This window comes from Ambystoma mexicanum, unplaced genomic scaffold, assembly GCF_040938575.1.
Source record: "Ambystoma mexicanum isolate Mex_15411 unplaced genomic scaffold, UKY_AmexF1_1 Mex_scaf66, whole genome shotgun sequence".
Taxonomy (NCBI): Eukaryota; Metazoa; Chordata; class Amphibia; order Caudata; family Ambystomatidae; genus Ambystoma; species Ambystoma mexicanum.
Window position 1 is genome coordinate 1,033,635 of NW_027182484.1, and position 18,274 is coordinate 1,051,908.

Genomic DNA, 18,274 nt, shown 5'->3' on the forward strand with positions numbered 1-18,274 from the left:
AACAAAATGCAGTAGAGAAACAGTTACGTTTTGCAGAATTTGTGCATTTGACAAAGTTTTTTTTCCATGTTCCAAGATCTACATGTGATACGAAATGTATGAATTCTTGCAATGAAAACCTCACTGTATTTTACCAAGGCAGATAAAGGACATCTTTTGTACCCCTTATACTTATAAGGAGGGTTTGGTGGCTGAAAATGCATTGATTTGATGGTGATTGCATGTTGCTTCCACTTTGTACATATTACTGAATAAATAAAGGTAAACATTTCAGAAATGGGGGTATAGCTCAGGGGTAGTGCATTTCACTGCAAATCAAAAGGTCCCCAGTTCAAATCTAGGTGCCCCCTTGTCCAACTGTTTTACCTGTAGAAATATTTTTTTAATTAAATAAATGGAAGTAAACATTTACAATCTTAGCATTTTATGTAATGAGCAACACATTTCTACATTTGAAATACTCCTGATGATCGCCTGAAACATAGGGTAAACACCATTAAGCTGTTTAGGATTTCTTCATATGATACAAGCTGTGTTATACATTCACCCAAGTTCTACTGGTGATATTATCAGTTTGCAATAGTCCATTGGAAGCTCATATGAATGCTATAAAACTGTGGTGGAAACCAATAATATGCCCTTAATGAAATGTATTAATTTGTACAGCTGACCAGAAGTGCACTGATGTCATTAGTTCTACAAGTTCCATAGAGTCACCCACTCTATCACCTTTTTTAAAAAGGGCAGTTTTCAACATTCAAGGGTTTATGTCAGTGGTAGAGCGTAGGAGTGTAGTTCAAGAAGTCCCTGTTTCATAACCATATACTCTCTTCAATAGATCCTGTTAAATGTTTTTCAACCCAATGCACTGTAAGAAACAATAAGATATATCATCATTTCATATACAAAACAATGAACAATTGGGTTTAACTATGCTCTTAGCACAAAATCAACAAAATGCAGTAGAGAAACAGTTACGTTTTGCAGAATTTGTGCATTTGACAAAGTTTTTTTTCCATGTTCCAAGATCTACATGTGATACGAAATGTATGAATTCTTGCAATGAAAACCTCACTGTATTTTACCAAGGCAGATAAAGGACATCTTTTGTACCCCTTATACTTATAAGGAGGGTTTGGTGGCTGAAAATGCATTGATTTGATGGTGATTGCATGTTGCTTCCACTTTGTACATATTACTGAATAAATAAAGGTAAACATTTCAGAAATGGGGGTATAGCTCAGGGGTAGTGCATTTCACTGCAAATCAAAAGGTCCCCAGTTCAAATCTAGGTGCCCCCTTGTCCAACTGTTTTACCTGTAGAAATATTTTTTTAATTAAATAAATGGAAGTAAACATTTACAATCTTAGCATTTTATGTAATGAGCAACACATTTCTACATTTGAAATACTCCTGATGATCGCCTGAAACATAGGGTAAACACCATTAAGCTGTTTAGGATTTCTTCATATGATACAAGCTGTGTTATACATTCACCCAAGTTCTACTGGTGATATTATCAGTTTGCAATAGTCCATTGGAAGCTCATATGAATGCTATAAAACTGTGGTGGAAACCAATAATATGCCCTTAATGAAATGTATTAATTTGGACAGCTGACCAGAAGTGCACTGATGTCATTAGTTCTACAAGTTCCATAGAGTCACCCACTCTATCACCTTTTTTAAAAAGGGCAGTTTTCAACATTCAAGGGTTTATGTCAGTGGTAGAGCGTAGGAGTGTAGTTCAAGAAGTCCCTGTTTCATAACCATATACTCTCTTCAATAGATCCTGTTAAATGTTTTTCAACCCAATGCACTGTAAGAAACAATAAGATATATCATCATTTCATATACAAAACAATGAACAATTGGGTTTAACTATGCTCTTAGCACAAAATCAACAAAATGCAGTAGAGAAACAGTTACGTTTTGCAGAATTTGTGCATTTGACAAAGTTTTTTTTCCATGTTCCAAGATCTACATGTGATACGAAATGTATGAATTCTTGCAATGAAAACCTCACTGTATTTTACCAAGGCAGATAAAGGACATCTTTTGTACCCCTTATACTTATAAGGAGGGTTTGGTGGCTGAAAATGCATTGATTTGATGGTGATTGCATGTTGCTTCCACTTTGTACATATTACTGAATAAATAAAGGTAAACATTTCAGAAATGGGGGTATAGCTCAGGGGTAGTGCATTTCACTGCAAATCAAAAGGTCCCCAGTTCAAATCTAGGTGCCCCCTTGTCCAACTGTTTTACCTGTAGAAATATTTTTTTAATTAAATAAATGGAAGTAAACATTTACAATCTTAGCATTTTATGTAATGAGCAACACATTTCTACATTTGAAATACTCCTGATGATCGCCTGAAACATAGGGTAAACACCATTAAGCTGTTTAGGATTTCTTCATATGATACAAGCTGTGTTATACATTCACCCAAGTTCTACTGGTGATATTATCAGTTTGCAATAGTCCATTGGAAGCTCATATGAATGCTATAAAACTGTGGTGGAAACCAATAATATGCCCTTAATGAAATGTATTAATTTGTACAGCTGACCAGAAGTGCACTGATGTCATTAGTTCTACAAGTTCCATAGAGTCACCCACTCTATCACCTTTTTTAAAAAGGGCAGTTTTCAACATTCAAGGGTTTATGTCAGTGGTAGAGCGTAGGAGTGTAGTTCAAGAAGTCCCTGTTTCATAACCATATACTCTCTTCAATAGATCCTGTTAAATGTTTTTCAACCCAATGCACTGTAAGAAACAATAAGATATATCATCATTTCATATACAAAACAATGAACAATTGGGTTTAACTATGCTCTTAGCACAAAATCAACAAAATGCAGTAGAGAAACAGTTACGTTTTGCAGAATTTGTGCATTTGACAAAGTTTTTTTTCCATGTTCCAAGATCTACATGTGATACGAAATGTATGAATTCTTGCAATGAAAACCTCACTGTATTTTACCAAGGCAGATAAAGGACATCTTTTGTACCCCTTATACTTATAAGGAGGGTTTGGTGGCTGAAAATGCATTGCTTTGATGGTGATTGCATGTTGCTTGCACTTTGTACATATTACTGAATTAAATAAAGGGGAATTTTTCAGTAATGGGGGTATAGCTCAGTGGTAGAGCATTTGACTGCAGATCAAGAGGTCCCTAGTTCAAATCTGGGTGCCCCCCTTGTTCAACTGTTTTACCTGTAGAAATATTTTTTTAAATAAATTGAAGAAAACATTTACAATCTTAGCATTTTATGTAATGAGCAACACATTTCTACATTTGAAATACTCCTGATCATCTCCTGAAACATAGGGTAAACACCATTAAGCTGTTTAGGATTTCTTCATATGATACAAGCTGTGTTGTGCATTCACCCAAGTTCTACTGGAGATATTATCAGTTTGAAATAGTCCATTGGAAGCTCATATGAATGTTATAAAACTGTGGTGGAAACCAATAATATGCCCTTAATGAAATGTATTGATTTGTACAGCTGACTAGAAGTGCACTGATGTCATTAGTTCTACAAGCTCCAAACAGTGACCCACTCTATCACCTTTTTAAAAAAGGGCAGTTTTCAGCATTCAATGGTTTAACTCAGTGGTAGAGCGTAGGAGTGCAGTTCAAGAAATCCCTGTTTCATAACCATATACCTTCTTCAATAGATCCTGTTAAAATGTTTTTCAACCCAATGCACTGTAAGAAACAATAAGATATATAATCATTTCATATACAAAACAATGAACAAATGGGTTTAACTATGCTCTTAGCACAAAATCAACAAACTGCAGTGGAGAAGCAGTTCCGTTTTGCAGAATTTGTGCATTTCACAAATGTTTTTTTTCATGTTCCAAGATCTACATGTGATACAAAATGTATGAATTCTTGCAATGGAAACCTCACTGTATTTTACCATGGCAGATAAAGGACATCTTTTCTACCCCTTATTCTTATAAGGAAGGAGGGTTTGGTGGCTGAAATTGCATTGCTTTGATGGTGATTGCATGTTGCTTCCACTTTGTACATATTACTGAATATATAAAGGTGAACATTTCAGAAAGGGGGGTATAGCTCAGTGGTAGAGCATTTTACTGCAGATTAAGAGGTCCCTAGTTCAAATCAGGGTGCCCCCTTATCCAACTGTTTTACCTGTAGAAATAAATTGAAGAAAACATTTACAATCTTAGCATTTTATGTAATGAGCAACACATTTCTACATTTGAAATACTCCTGATCGTCTCCTGAAAGATAGGGTAAACACCATTAAGCTGTTTAGGATTTCTTCATATGATACAAGCTGTGTTTTACATTCACCCAAGTTCTACTGGTGATATTATCAGTTTGAATTAGTCCATTGGAAGCTCATATGAATGTTATAAAACTGTGGTGGAAACCAATAATATGCCCTTAATGAAATGTATTACTTTGTACAGCTGATCAGAAGTGCACTGATGTCATTAGTTCTACAAGTTCCATACAGTCACCCACTCTATCACCTTTTTAAAAAAGGACAGTTTTCAGCATTCAAGGGTTTAACTCAGTGGTAGAGCGTAGTAGTGCAGTTCAAGAAGTCCCTGTTTCATAACCATATACCCTCTTCAATAGATCCTGTTAAAATGTTTTTCAACCTAATGCACTGTAAGAAACAATAGAATATATCATCATTTCATATACAAAACAATGAACAATTGGGTTTAACTATGCTCTTAGCACAAAATCAACAAACTGCAGTAGAGAAGCAGTTACGTTTTGCAGAATTTGTGCATTTGACAAAAGATTTTTTTCCATGTTCCAAGATCTACATGTGATATGAAATGTATGAATTCTTGCAATGGAAACCTCACTGTATTTTAACAAGGCAGATAAAGGACATCTTTTGTACCCCTTATACTTACAAGGAGGGTTTGGTGGCTGAAAATGCATTGCTTTGATGGTGATTGCATGTTGCTTCCACTTTGTACATATTACTGAATAAATAAAGGTGAACATTTCAGAACTGGGGGTATAGCTCAGTGGTAGAGCATTTGACTGCGGGTCAAGAGGTCCCTAGTTCAAATCTGGGTGCCCCTGTGTCCAACTGCTTTACCTGTAGAAAGAAATTGAAGAAAACATGTACAATCTTAGCATTTTATGTAATGAGCAACACATTTCTACATTTGAAATACTCCTGATCATCTCCTGAAACATAGGGTAAACACCATTAAGCTGTTTTGGATTTCTTTGTATGATACAAGTTGTGTATTACATTCACCCAAGTTCTACTGGTGATATTATCAGTTTGAAATAGTCCATTGGAAGCTCATATGAATGTTATAAAACTGTGGTGAAAACCAATAATATGCCCTTAATGAAATGTATTAATTTGTACAGCTGACCAGAAGTGCACTGATGTCATTAGTTCTACAAGTTCCATACAGTCACCCACTCTATCACCTATTTAAAAAAGGGCAGTTTTCAGCATTCAAGGGTTTATGTCAGTGGTAGAGCATAGGAGTGCAGTTCAAGAAGTCCCTGTTTCATAACCATATACCCTCTTCAATAGATCCTGTTAAGAGGTTTTTCAACCCAATGCATTGTAAGAAACAATAAGATATATCATCATTTCATATACAAAACAATGAACAATTGGGTTTAACTATGCTCTTAGCACAAAATCAACAAACTGCAGTAGAGAAGCAGTTACGTTTTGCAGAATTTGTGCATTTGACAAAACTTTTTTTCCATGTTCCCAGATCTACATGTGATACGAAATCTATGAATTCTTGCAATGGAAACCTCACTGTATTTTACCAAGGCAGATAAAGGACATCTTTTGTACCCCTTATACTTACAAGGAGGGTTTGGTGGCTGAAAATGCATTGCTTTGATGGTGATTGCATGTTGCGTGCACTTTGTACTTATTTCTGAATACCTAAAGGAGAACAGTTCGGAAATGGGGCTAAAGCTCAGTTGTAGAGCATTTGACTGCAGATCAAGAGGTCCCTAGTTCAAATCTGGGTGCCCCCTTGCCCAACTGTTTTACCTGTAGAAATAAATTGAAGAAAACATTTACAATCTTAGCATTTTATGTAATGAGCAACACATTTCTACATTTGAAATACTCCTGATCATCTCCTGAAACATAGGGTAAACACCATTAAGCTGTTTAGGATTTCTTCATATGATGCAAGCTGTGTTGTACATTCACCCAAGTTCTACTGGTGATATTATCAGTTTGAAATAGTCCATTGGAAGCTCATATGAATGTTATACAACTGTGGTGGAAACCAATACTATGCCCTTAATGAAATGTATTGATTTGTACAGATGACCAGAAGTGCACTGATGTCATTAGTTCTACAAGTTCCATAAAGTCACCCACTCTATCACCTTTTTAAAAAAGGGCAGTTTTCAGCATTCAAGGGTTTAACTCAGTGGTAGAGCGTAGGAGTGCAGTTCAAGAAGTCCCTGTTTCATAACCATATACCCTCTTCAATAGATCCTGTTAAAATGTTTTTCAACCCAATGCACTGTAAGAAACAATAAGATATATCATCATTTCATATACAAAACAATGAACAATTGGGTTTAACTAAGCTCTTAGCACAAATTCAACAAACTGCAGTAGAGAAGCAGTTACGTTTTGCAGAATTTGTGCATTTGACAAAACTTTTTTTCCATGTTCCCAGATCTACATGTGATACAAAATGTATGAATTCTTGCAATGGAAACCTCACTGTATTTTACCAAGGCAGATAAAGGACATTTTTTCTACCCCTTATTCTTATAAGGAGGGTTTGGTGGCTGAAATTGCATTGCTTTGATGGTGATTGCATGTTGCTTCCACTTTGTACATATTACTGAATAAATAAAGGTGAACATTTCAGAAAGGTGGGTATAGCTCACTGGTAGAGCATTTGACTGCAGATCAAGAAGTCTCTAGTTCAAATCTGGGTGCCCCTTTGTCCAACTGTTTTACCTGTAGAAATAATTTGCAGAAAACATTTACAATCTTAGCATTTTATGTAATGAGCAACACATTTCTACATTTGAAATACTCCTAATCATATCCTGAAACATAGGGTAAACACCATTAAGCTGTTTAGGATTTCTTGTTATGATACAAGCTGTGTTTTACATTCACCCAAGTTCTACTGGTGATATGATCAGTTTGAAATAGTCCATTGGAAGCTCATATGAATGTTATAAAACTGTGGTGGAAACCAATAATATGCCCTTAATGAAATGTATTAATTTGTACAGCTGAACAGAAGTGCACTGATGTCATTAGTTCTACAAGTTCCATAGAGTCACCCACTCTAACACCTTTTTCAAAAAGGGCAGTTTTCAGCATTCCAGGGTTTAACTCAGTGGTAGAGCATAGGAGTGCAGTTCAAGAAGTCCCTGTTTCATAACCATATACCCTCGTCAATAGATCCTGTTAAAATGTTTTTCAACCCAATGCACTGTAAGAAACAATAAAATATATCATCATTTCATATACAAAACAATGAACAATTGGGTTTAACTATACTCTTAGCACAAAATCAACAAACTGCAGTAGAGAAGCAGTTACATTTTGCAGAATTTGTGCATTTGACAAAAGATTTTTTTTCCATGTTCCAAGATCTACATGTGATACGAAATGTATGAATTCTTGCAATGGAAACCTCACTGTATTTTACCAAGGCAGATAAAGGACATCCTTCGCACCCCATATACTTATAAGGAGGGTTTGGTGGCTGAAAATGCATTGCTTTGATGGTGATTGCATGTTGCTTGCACTTTGTACATATTACTGAATTAATAAAGGTGAATTTTTCAGAACTGGGGGTATAGCTCAGTGGTAGAGCATTTGACTGCAGATCAAGAGGTCCCTAGTTCAAATCTGGGTGTCCCCTTGTTCAATTGCTTTACCTGTAGAAATATTTTTTTCATTAAATAAATTGAAGAAAACATTTACAATCTTAGCATTTTATGTAATGAGCAACACATTTCTACATTTGAAATACTCCTGATCATCTCCTGAAACATAGGGTAAACACCATGAAACTGTTTAGGATTTCTTCATATGATACAAGCTGTGTTTTACATTCACCCAAGTTCTACTGGTGATATTATCAGTTTGAAATAGTCCATTGGAAGCTCATATGAATGTTATAAAACTGTGGTGGAAACCAATAATATGCCCTTAATGAACTGTATTAATTTGTACAGCTGACCAGAAGTGCACTGATGTCATTAGTTCTACAAGTTCCATACAGTCACCCACTCTATCACCTTTTTTAAAAAGGGCAGTTTTCAACATTGAAGGGTTTATGTCAGTGGTAGAGCGTAGGAGTGTAGTTCAAGAAGTCCCTGTTTCATAACCATATACCCTCTTCAATAGATCGTGTTAAAATGTTTTTCAACCCAATGCACTGTAAGAAACAATAGGATATATCATCATTTCATATACCAAAAAATGAACAATTGGGTTTAACTATGCTCTTAGCACAAAATCAACAAACTGCAGTAGAGAAGCAGTTACATTTTGCAGAATTTGTGCATTTGACAAAAGATTTTTTTCCATGTTCCAAGATCTACATGTGATACGAAATGTAGGAATTCTTGCAATGGAAACCTCACTGTATTTTACCAAGGCAGATAAAGGACATCCTTCGCACCCCATATACTTATAAGGAGGGTTTGGTGGCTGAAAATGCATTGCTTTGATGGTGATTGCATGTTGCTTGCACTTTGTACATATTACTGAATTAATAAAGATGGACTTTTCAGAACTGGGGGTATAGCTCAGTGGTAGAGCATTTGACTGCAGATCAAGAGGTCCCTAGTTCAAATCTGGGTGTCCCCTTGTTCAACTGTTTTACCTGTAGAAATATTTTTTTATTAAATAAATTGAAAAAAACATTTACAATCTTAGCATTTTATGTAATGAGCAACACATTTCTACATTTGAAATACTCCTGATCATCTCCCGAAACATAGGGTAAACACCATGAAACTGTTTAGGATTTCTTCTTATGATACAAGCTGTGTTTTACATTCACCCAAGTTCTACTGGTGATATGACCAGTTTGAAATAGTCCATTGGAAGCTCATATGAATGTTATAAAACTGTGGTGGAAACCAATAATATACCCTTTATGAAATGTATTAGTTTGTACAGCTGACCAGAAGTGCATTGATGTCATTAGTTCTACAGGTTCCATACAGTCACCCACTCTATCACCTTTTTAAAAAAGGGCAGTTTTCAGCATTCAAGGGTTTAACTCAGTGGTAGAGCATAGGAGTGCAGTTCAAGAAGTCCCTGTTTCACAAGCATATACCCTCGTCAATATATCCTGTTAAAATCTTTTTCAACCCAATGCACTGTAAGAAACAATAGGATATATCATCATTTCATATACAAAACAATGAACAATTGGGTTTAACTATGCTCCTAGCACAAAATCAACAAACTGCAGTAGACAAGCATTTACATTTTGCAGAATTTGTGCATTTGACAAAAGATTTTTTTTCCATGTTCCAAGATCTACATGTGATACGAAATGTATGAATTCTTGCAATGGAAACCTCACTGTATTTTACCAATGCAGATAAAGGACATCCTTCGCACCCCATATACTTATAAGGAGGGTTTGGTGGCTGAAAATGCATTGCTTTGATGGTGATTGCATGTTGCTTGCACTTTGTACATATTACTGAATTAATAAAGGTGAATTTTTCAGAACTGGTGGTATAGCTCAGTGGTAGAGCATTTGACTGCAGATCAAGAGGTCCCTAGTTCAAATCTGGGTGCCCCCTTGTTCAACTGTTTTACCTGTAGAAATATTTTTTTAATTAAATAAATTGAAGAAAACATTTACAATCTTAGCATTTTATGTAATGAGCAACACATTTCTACATTTGAAATACTCCTGATCATATCCTGAAACATAGGGTAAACACCATGAAACTGTTTAGGATTTCTTCATATGATACAAGCTGTGTTTTACATTCACCCAAGTTCTACTGGTGATATTATCAGTTTGAAATAGTCCATTGGAAGCTCAAATGAATGTTATAAAACTGTGGTGGAAACCAATAATATGCCCTTAATGAACTGTATTAATTTGTACAGCTGACCAGAAGTGCACTGATGTCATTAGTTCTACAAGTTCCATACAGTCACCCACTCTATCACCTTTTTAAAAAAGGGCAGTTTTCAACATTGAAGGGTTTATGTCAGTGGTAGAGCGTAGGAGTGTAGTTCAAGACGTCCCTGTTTCATAACCATATACCCTTTTCAATAGATCCTGTTTAAATGTTTTTCAACCCAATGCACTGTAAGAAACAATAGGATATATCATCATTTCATATACAAAAAAATGAACAATTGGGTTTAACTATGCTCTTAGCACAAAATCAACAAACTGCAGTAGAGAGGCAGTTACATTTTGCAGAATTTGTGTATTTGACAAAAGATTTTTTTTCCATGTTCCAAGATCTACATGTGATACGAAATGTATGAATTCTTGCAATGGAAACCTCACTGTATTTTACCAAGGCAGATAAAGGACATCCTTCGCACCCCATATACTTATAAGGAGGGTTTGGTGGCTGAAAATGCATTGCTTTGATGGTGATTGCATGTTGCTTGCACTTTGTACATATTACTGAATTAATAAAGGTGGACTTTTCAGAACTGGGGGTATAGCTCAGTGGTAGAGCATTTGACTGCAGATCAAGAGATCCCTAGTTCAAATCTGGGTGTCCCCTTGTTCAACTGTTTTACCTGTAGAAATATTTTTTTATTAAATAAATTGAAAAAAACATTTACAATCTTAGCATTTTATGTAATGAAGCAACACATTTCTACATTTGAAATACTCCTGATCATCACCTGAAACATAGGGTAAACACCATTAAGCTGTTTAGGATTTCTTCATATGATACAAGCTGTGTTTTACATTCACCCAATTTCTACTGGTGATATGATCAGTTTAAAATAGTCCATTGGAAGCTCATATGAATGTTATAAAACTGTGGTGGAAACCAATAATATGCCCTTAATGAAATGGATTAATTTGTACAGCTGACCAGAAGTGCACTGATGTCATTAGTTCCACAAGTTCCATAGAGTCACCCACTCTATCACCTTTTTAAAAAAGGGCAGTTTTCAACATTCAAGGGTTTATGTCAGTGGTAGAGCGTAGGAGTGTAGTTCAAGAAGTCCCTGTTTCATAACCATATACCCTCTTCAATAGATCCTGTTAAAATGTTTTTCAACCCAATGCACTGTAAGAAACAATAGGATATATCATCATTTCATATACAAAACAATGAACAATTGGGTTTAACTATGCTCTTAGCACAAAATCAACAAACTGCAGTAGACAAGCATTTACATTTTGCAGAATTTGTGCATTTGACAAAAGATTTTTTTTCCATGTTCCAAGATCTACATGTGATACAAAATGTATGAATTCTTGCAATGGAAACCTCACTGTATTTTACCAAGGCAGATAAAGACATCCTTCGCACCCCATATACTTATAAGGAGGGGTTGGTGGCTGAAAATGCATTGCTTTGATGGTGATTGCATGTTGCTTGCACTTTGTACATATTACTGATTTAATAAAGGTGAACTTTTCATAACTGGAGGTATAGCTCAGTGGTAGAGCATTTGACTGCAGATCAAGAGGTCCCTAGTTCAAATATGGGTGCCCCCTTGTTCAACTGTTTTACCTGTAGAAATATTTTTTTAATGAAATAAATTGAAGAAAACATTTACAATCTTAGCATTTTATGTAATGAGCAACACATTTCTACATTTGAAATACTCCTGATCATCTCCTGAAACATAGGGTAAACACCATGAAACTGTTTAGGATTTCTTCATATGATACAAGCTGTGTTTTACATTCACCCAAGTTCTACTGGTGATATGATCAGTTTAAAATAGTCCATTGGAAGCTCATATGAATGTTATAAAACTGTGGTGGAAACCAATAATATGCCCTTAATGAAATGTATTAATTTGTACAGCTGACCAGAAGTGCACTGATGTCATTAGTTCTACAAGTTCCATACAGTCACCCCCTCTATCACCTTTTTAAAAAAGGGCAGTTTTCAGCATTCAAGGGTTTATGTCAGTGGTAGAGCGTAGGAGTGTAGTTCAAGAAGTCCCTGTTTCATAACCATATACCCTCTTCAATAGATCCTGTTAAAATGTTTTTCAACCCAATGCACTCTAAGAAACAATAGGATATATCATCATTTCATATACAAAACAATGAACAATTGGGTTTAACTATGCTCTTAGCACAAAATCAACAAACTGCAGTAGACAAGCATTTACATTTTGCAGAATTTGTGCATTTGACAAAAGATTTTTTTTCCATGTTCCAAGATCTACATGTGATACCAAATGTATGAATTCTTGCAATGGAAACCTCACTGTATTTTACCAAGGCAGATAAAGGACATCCTTCGCACCCCATATACTTATAATGAGGGTTTGGTGGCTGAAAATGCATTGCTTTGATGGTGATTGCATGTTGCTTGCACTTTGTACATATTACTGAATTAATAAAGGTGAACTTTTCAGAACTGGGGGTATAGCTCAGTGGTAGAGCATTTGACTGTAGATCAAGAGGTCCCTAGTTCAAATCTGGGTGCCCCCTTGTTCAACTGTTTTACCTGTAGAAATATTTTTTTAATTAAATACATTGAAGAAAACATTTACAATCTTAGCATTTTATGTAATGAGCAACACATTTCTACATTTGAAATACTCCTGATCATCTCCTGAAACATAGGGTAAACACCATGAAACTGTTTAGGATTTCTTCATATGATACAAGCTGTGTTTTACATTCACCCAAGTTCTACTGGTGATATTATCAGTTTGAAATAGTCCATTGGAAGCTCATATGAATGTTATAAAACTGTGGTGGAAACCAATAATATGCCCTTAATGAACTGTATTAATTTGTACAGCTGACCAGAAGTGCACTGATGTCATTAGTTCTACAAGTTCCATACAGTCACCCACTCTATCACCTTTTTAAAAAAGGGCAGTTTTCAATATTGAAGGGTTTATGTCAGTGGTAGAGCGTAGGAGTGTAGTTCAAGAAGTCCCTGTTTCATAACCATATACCCTCTTCAATAGATCCTGTTAAAATGTTTTTCAACCCAACGCACTGTAAGAAACAATAGGATATATCATCATTTCATATACAAAAAAATGAACAATTGGGTTTAACTATGCTCTTAGCACAAAATCAACAAACTGCAGTAGAGAAGCAGTTACATTTTGCAGAATTTGTGCATTTGACAAAAGATTTTTTTTCCATGTTCCAAGATCTACATGTGATATGAAATGTATGAATTCTTGCAATGGAAACCTCACTGTATTTTACCAAGGCAGATAAAGGACATCCTTCGCACCCCATATACTTATAAGGAGGGTTTGGTGGCTGAAAATGCATTGCTTTGATGGTGATTGCATGTTGCTTGTACTTTGTACATATTACTGAATTAATAAAGGTGAATTTTTCAGAACTGGGGGTATAGCTCAGTGGTAGAGCATTTGACTACAAATCAAGAGGTCCCTAGTTCAAATCTGGGTGCCCCCTTGTTCAACTGTTTTACCTGTAGAAATATTTTTTTAAATAAATTGAAGAAAACATTTACAATCTTAGCATTTAATGTAATGAGCAACACATTTCTACATTTGAAATACTCCTGATCATCTCCTGAAACATAGGGTAAACACCATGAAAATGTTTAGGATTTCTTCATATGATGCAAGCTGTGTTTTACATTCACCCAAGTTCTACTGGTGATATTATCAGTTTGAAATAGTCCATTGGAAGCTCATATGAATGTTATAAAACTGTGGTGGAAACCAATAATATGCCCTTAATGAACTGTATTAATTTGTACAGCTGACCAGAAGTGCACTGATGTCATTAGTTCTACAAGTTCCATACAGTCACCCACTCTATCACCTTTTTAAAAAAGGGCAGTTTTCAGCATTCAAGGGTTTAACTCAGTGGTAGAGCATAGGAGTGTAGTTCAAGAAGTCCCTGTTTCATAACCATATACCCTCTTCAATAGATCCTGTTAAAATGTTTTTCAACCCAATGCACTGTAAGAAACAATAGGATATATCATCATTTCATATACAAAACAATGAACAATTGGGTTTAACTATGCTCTTAGCACAAAATCAACAAACTGCAGTAGAGAAGCAGTAACATTTTGCAGAATTTGTGCATTTGACAAAAGATTTTTTTCCATGTTCCAAGATCTACATGTGATACGAAATGTATGAATGCTTGCAATGGAAACCTCACTGTATTTTACCAAGGCAGATAAAGGATATCCTTCGCACCCCATTTATAAGGATGGTTTGGTGGCTGAAAATGCATTGCTTTGATGGTGATTGCATGTTGCTTGCACTTTGTACATATTACTGAATTAATAAAGGTGAACTTTTCCGAACTGGGGGTATAACTCAGTGGTAGAGCATTTGACTGCAGCTCAAGAGGTCCCTAGTTCAAATCTGGGTGTCCCCTTGTTCAACTGTTTTACCTGTAGAAATATTTATTTTATTAAATAAATTGAAGAAAACATTTACAATGTTACCATTCTATGTAATGAGCAACACATTTCTACATTTGAAATACTCCTGATCATCACCTGAAACATAGGGTAAACACCATTAAGCTGTTTAGGATTTCTTCATATGATACAAGCTGGGTTTTACATTCACCCAAGTTCTACTGGTGATATGATCAGTTTGAAATAGTCCATTGGAAGCTCATATGAATGTTATAAAACTGTGGTGGAAACCAATAATATGCCCTTAATGAAATGTATTAATTTGTACAGCTGACCAGAAGTGCACTGATGTCATTAGTTCTACAAGTTCCATAGAGTCACCCACTCTATCACCTTTTTAAAAAGGGCAGTTTTCAACATTCAAGGGTTTATGTCAGTGGTAGAGCGTAGGAGTGCAGTTCAAGAAGTCCCTGTTTCATAACCATATACCCTCTTCAATAGATCCTGTTAAATGTTTTTCAACCCAATGCACTGTAAGAAACAATAGGATATATCATCATTTCATATACAAAACAATGAACAATTGGGTTTAACTATGCTCTTAGCACAAAATCAACAAACTGCAGTAGAGAAGCAGTTACATTTTGCAGAATTTGTGCATTTGACAAAAGATTTTTTTTCCATGTTCCAAGATCTACATGTGATACGAAATGTATGAATGCTTGCAATGGAAACCTCACTGTATTTTACCAAGGCAGATAAAGGATATCCTTCGCACCCCATTTATAAGGATGGTTTGGTGGCTGAAAATGCATTGCTTTGATGGTGATTGCATGTTGCTTGCACTTTGTACATATTACTGAATTAATAAAGGTGAACTTTTCCAAACTGGGGGTATAGCTCAGTGGTAGAGCATTTGACTGCAGATCAAGAAGTCCTTAGATCAAATCTGGGTGCCCCCTTGTTCAACTGTTTTACCTGTAGGAAAAAAACATTTACAATCTTAGCATTTTATGTAATGAGCAACACATTTCTACATTTGAAATACTCCTGATCATCTCCTGAAACATAAGGTAAACACCATGAAACTGTTTAGGATTTCTTCATATGATACAAGCTGTGTTTTACATTCACCCAAGTTCTACTGGTGATATTATCAGTTTGAAATAGTCCATTGGAAGCTCATATGAATGTTATAAAACTGTGGTGGAAACCAATAATATGCCCTTAATGAACTGTATTAATTTGTACAGCTGACCAGAAGTGCACTGATGTCATTAGTTCTACAAGTTCCATACAGTCACCCACTCTATCACCTTTTTAAAAAAGGGCCGTTTTCAGCATTGAAGGGTTTAACTCAGTGGTAGAGCGTAGGGATGCAGTTCAAGAAGTCACTGTTTCATAACCATATACCCTCTTCAATAGATCCTGTTAAAATGTTTTTCAACCCAATGCACTGTAAGAAACAATAAAATATATCATCATTTCATATACAAAACAATGAACAATTGGGTTTAACTATACTCTTAGCACAAAATCAACAAACTGCAGTAGAGAAGCAGTTACATTTTGCAGAATTTGTGCATTTGACAAAAGATTTTCTTTCCATGTTCCAAGATCTACATGTGATACGAAATGTATGAATTCTTGCAATGGAAACCTCACTGTATTTTACCAAGGCAGATAAAGGACATCCTTCGCACCCCATATACTTATAAGGAGGGTTTGGTGGGTGAAAATGCATTGCTTTGATGGTAATTGCATGTTGCTTGCACTTTGTACATATTACTGAATTAATAAAGGTGAATTTTTCAGAACTGGGGGTATAGCTCAGTGGTAGAGCATTTGACTGTAGATCAAGAGGTCCCTAGTTCAAATCAGGGTGCCCCCTTGTTCAACTGTTTTACCTGTAGAAATATTTTTTTAATTAAATAAATTGAAGAAAACATTTACAATCTTAGCATTTTATGTAATGAGCAACACATTTCTACATTTGAAATACTCCTGATCATATCCTGAAACATAGGGTAAACACCATGAAACTGTTTAGGATTTCTTCATATGATACAAGCTGTGTTTTACATTCACCCAAGTTCTACTGGTGATATTATCAGTTTGAAATAGTCCATTGGAAGCTCATATGAATGTTATAAAACTGTGGTGGAAACCAATAATATGCCCTTAATGAACTGTATTAATTTGTACAGCTGACCAGAAGTGCACTGATGTCATTAGTTCTACAAGTTCCATACAGTCACCCACTCTATCACCTTTTTAAAAAAGGGCAGTTTTCAATATTGAAGGGTTTATGTCAGTGGTAGAGCGTAGGAGTGTAGTTCAAGAAGTCCCTGTTTCATAACCATATACCCTCTTCAATAGATCCTGTTAAAATGTTTTTCAACCCAACGCACTGTAAGAAACAATAGGATATATCATCATTTCATATACAAAAAAATGAACAATTGGGTTTAACTATGCTCTTAGCACAAAATCAACAAACTGCAGTAGAGAAGCAGTTACATTTTGCAGAATTTGTGCATTTGACAAAAGATTTTTTTTCCATGTTCCAAGATCTACATGTGATACGAAATGTATGAATTCTTGCAATGGAAACCTCACTGTATTTTACCAAGGCAGATAAAGGACATCCTTCGCACCCCATATACTTATAAGGAGGGTTTGGTGGCTGAAAATGCATTGCTTTGATGGTGATTGCATGTTGCTTGTACTTTGTACATATTACTGAATTAATAAAGGTGAATTTTTCAGAACTGGGGGTATAGCTCAGTGGTAGAGCATTTGACTACAAATCAAGAGGTCCCTAGTTCAAATCTGGGTGCCCCCTTGTTCAACTGTTCTACCTGTAGAAATATTTTTTTAAATAAATTGAAGAAAACATTTACAATCTTAGCATTTAATGTAATGAGCAACACATTTCTACATTTGAAATACTCCTGATCATCTCCTGAAACATAGGGTAAACACCATGAAAATATTTAGGATTTCTTCATATGATGCAAGCTGTGTTTTACATTCACCCAAGTTCTACTGGTGATATTATCAGTTTGAAATAGTCCATTGGAAGCTCATATGAATGTTATAAAACTGTGGTGGAAACCAATAATATGCCCTTAATGAACTGTATTAATTTGTACAGCTGACCAGAAGTGCACTGATGTCATTAGTTCTACAAGTTCCATACAGTCACCCACTCTATCACCTTTTTAAAAAAGGGCAGTTTTCAGCATTCAAGGGTTTAACTCAGTGGTAGAGCATAGGAGTGTAGTTCAAGAAGTCCCTGTTTCATAACCATATACCCTCTTCAATAGATCCTGTTAAAATGTTTTTCAACCCAATGCACTGTAAGAAACAATAGGATATATCATCATTTCATATACAAAACAATGAACAATTGGGTTTAACTATGCTCTTAGCACAAAATCAACAAACTGCAGTAGAGAAGCAGTAACATTTTGCAGAATTTGTGCATTTGACAAAAGATTTTTTTCCATGTTCCAAGATCTACATGTGATACGAAATGTATGAATGCTTGCAATGGAAACCTCACTGTATTTTACCAAGGCAGATAAAGGATATCCTTCGCACCCCATTTATAAGGATGGTTTGGTGGCTGAAAATGCATTGCTTTGATGGTGATTGCATGTTGCTTGCACTTTGTACATATTACTGAATTAATAAAGGTGAACTTTTCCAAACT

At 35.4% G+C, this 18,274-nt stretch overlaps 9 non-coding genes across 9 annotated transcripts; all 9 read left to right on the forward strand.

Moving 5' to 3' along the window:
* The first annotated feature begins 3,132 nt into the window (after positions 1 to 3,132).
* Positions 3,133 to 3,204, forward strand: TRNAC-GCA (transfer RNA cysteine (anticodon GCA)). Its single transcript has one exon. It is a non-coding gene; the product is annotated as a tRNA-Cys (tRNA).
* A 1,818-nt stretch (positions 3,205 to 5,022) lies between these two features.
* Positions 5,023 to 5,094, forward strand: TRNAR-GCG (transfer RNA arginine (anticodon GCG)). The gene has a single exon. It is a non-coding gene; the product is annotated as a tRNA-Arg (tRNA).
* A 2,738-nt stretch (positions 5,095 to 7,832) lies between these two features.
* TRNAC-GCA (transfer RNA cysteine (anticodon GCA)) lies at positions 7,833 to 7,904 on the forward strand. Its single transcript has one exon. It is a non-coding gene; the product is annotated as a tRNA-Cys (tRNA).
* Positions 7,905 to 8,785: 881 nt separating this feature from the next.
* On the forward strand, positions 8,786 to 8,857 carry TRNAC-GCA (transfer RNA cysteine (anticodon GCA)). Its single transcript has one exon. It is a non-coding gene; the product is annotated as a tRNA-Cys (tRNA).
* Positions 8,858 to 9,738: 881 nt separating this feature from the next.
* Positions 9,739 to 9,810, forward strand: TRNAC-GCA (transfer RNA cysteine (anticodon GCA)). Its single transcript has one exon. It is a non-coding gene; the product is annotated as a tRNA-Cys (tRNA).
* Positions 9,811 to 10,692: 882 nt separating this feature from the next.
* TRNAC-GCA (transfer RNA cysteine (anticodon GCA)) lies at positions 10,693 to 10,764 on the forward strand. The gene has a single exon. It is a non-coding gene; the product is annotated as a tRNA-Cys (tRNA).
* A 1,835-nt stretch (positions 10,765 to 12,599) lies between these two features.
* On the forward strand, positions 12,600 to 12,671 carry TRNAY-GUA (transfer RNA tyrosine (anticodon GUA)). The gene has a single exon. It is a non-coding gene; the product is annotated as a tRNA-Tyr (tRNA).
* Positions 12,672 to 13,553: 882 nt separating this feature from the next.
* TRNAC-ACA (transfer RNA cysteine (anticodon ACA)) lies at positions 13,554 to 13,625 on the forward strand. Its single transcript has one exon. It is a non-coding gene; the product is annotated as a tRNA-Cys (tRNA).
* A 3,704-nt stretch (positions 13,626 to 17,329) lies between these two features.
* TRNAC-ACA (transfer RNA cysteine (anticodon ACA)) lies at positions 17,330 to 17,401 on the forward strand. Its single transcript has one exon. It is a non-coding gene; the product is annotated as a tRNA-Cys (tRNA).
* The last annotated feature ends 873 nt before the right edge of the window (positions 17,402 to 18,274 follow it).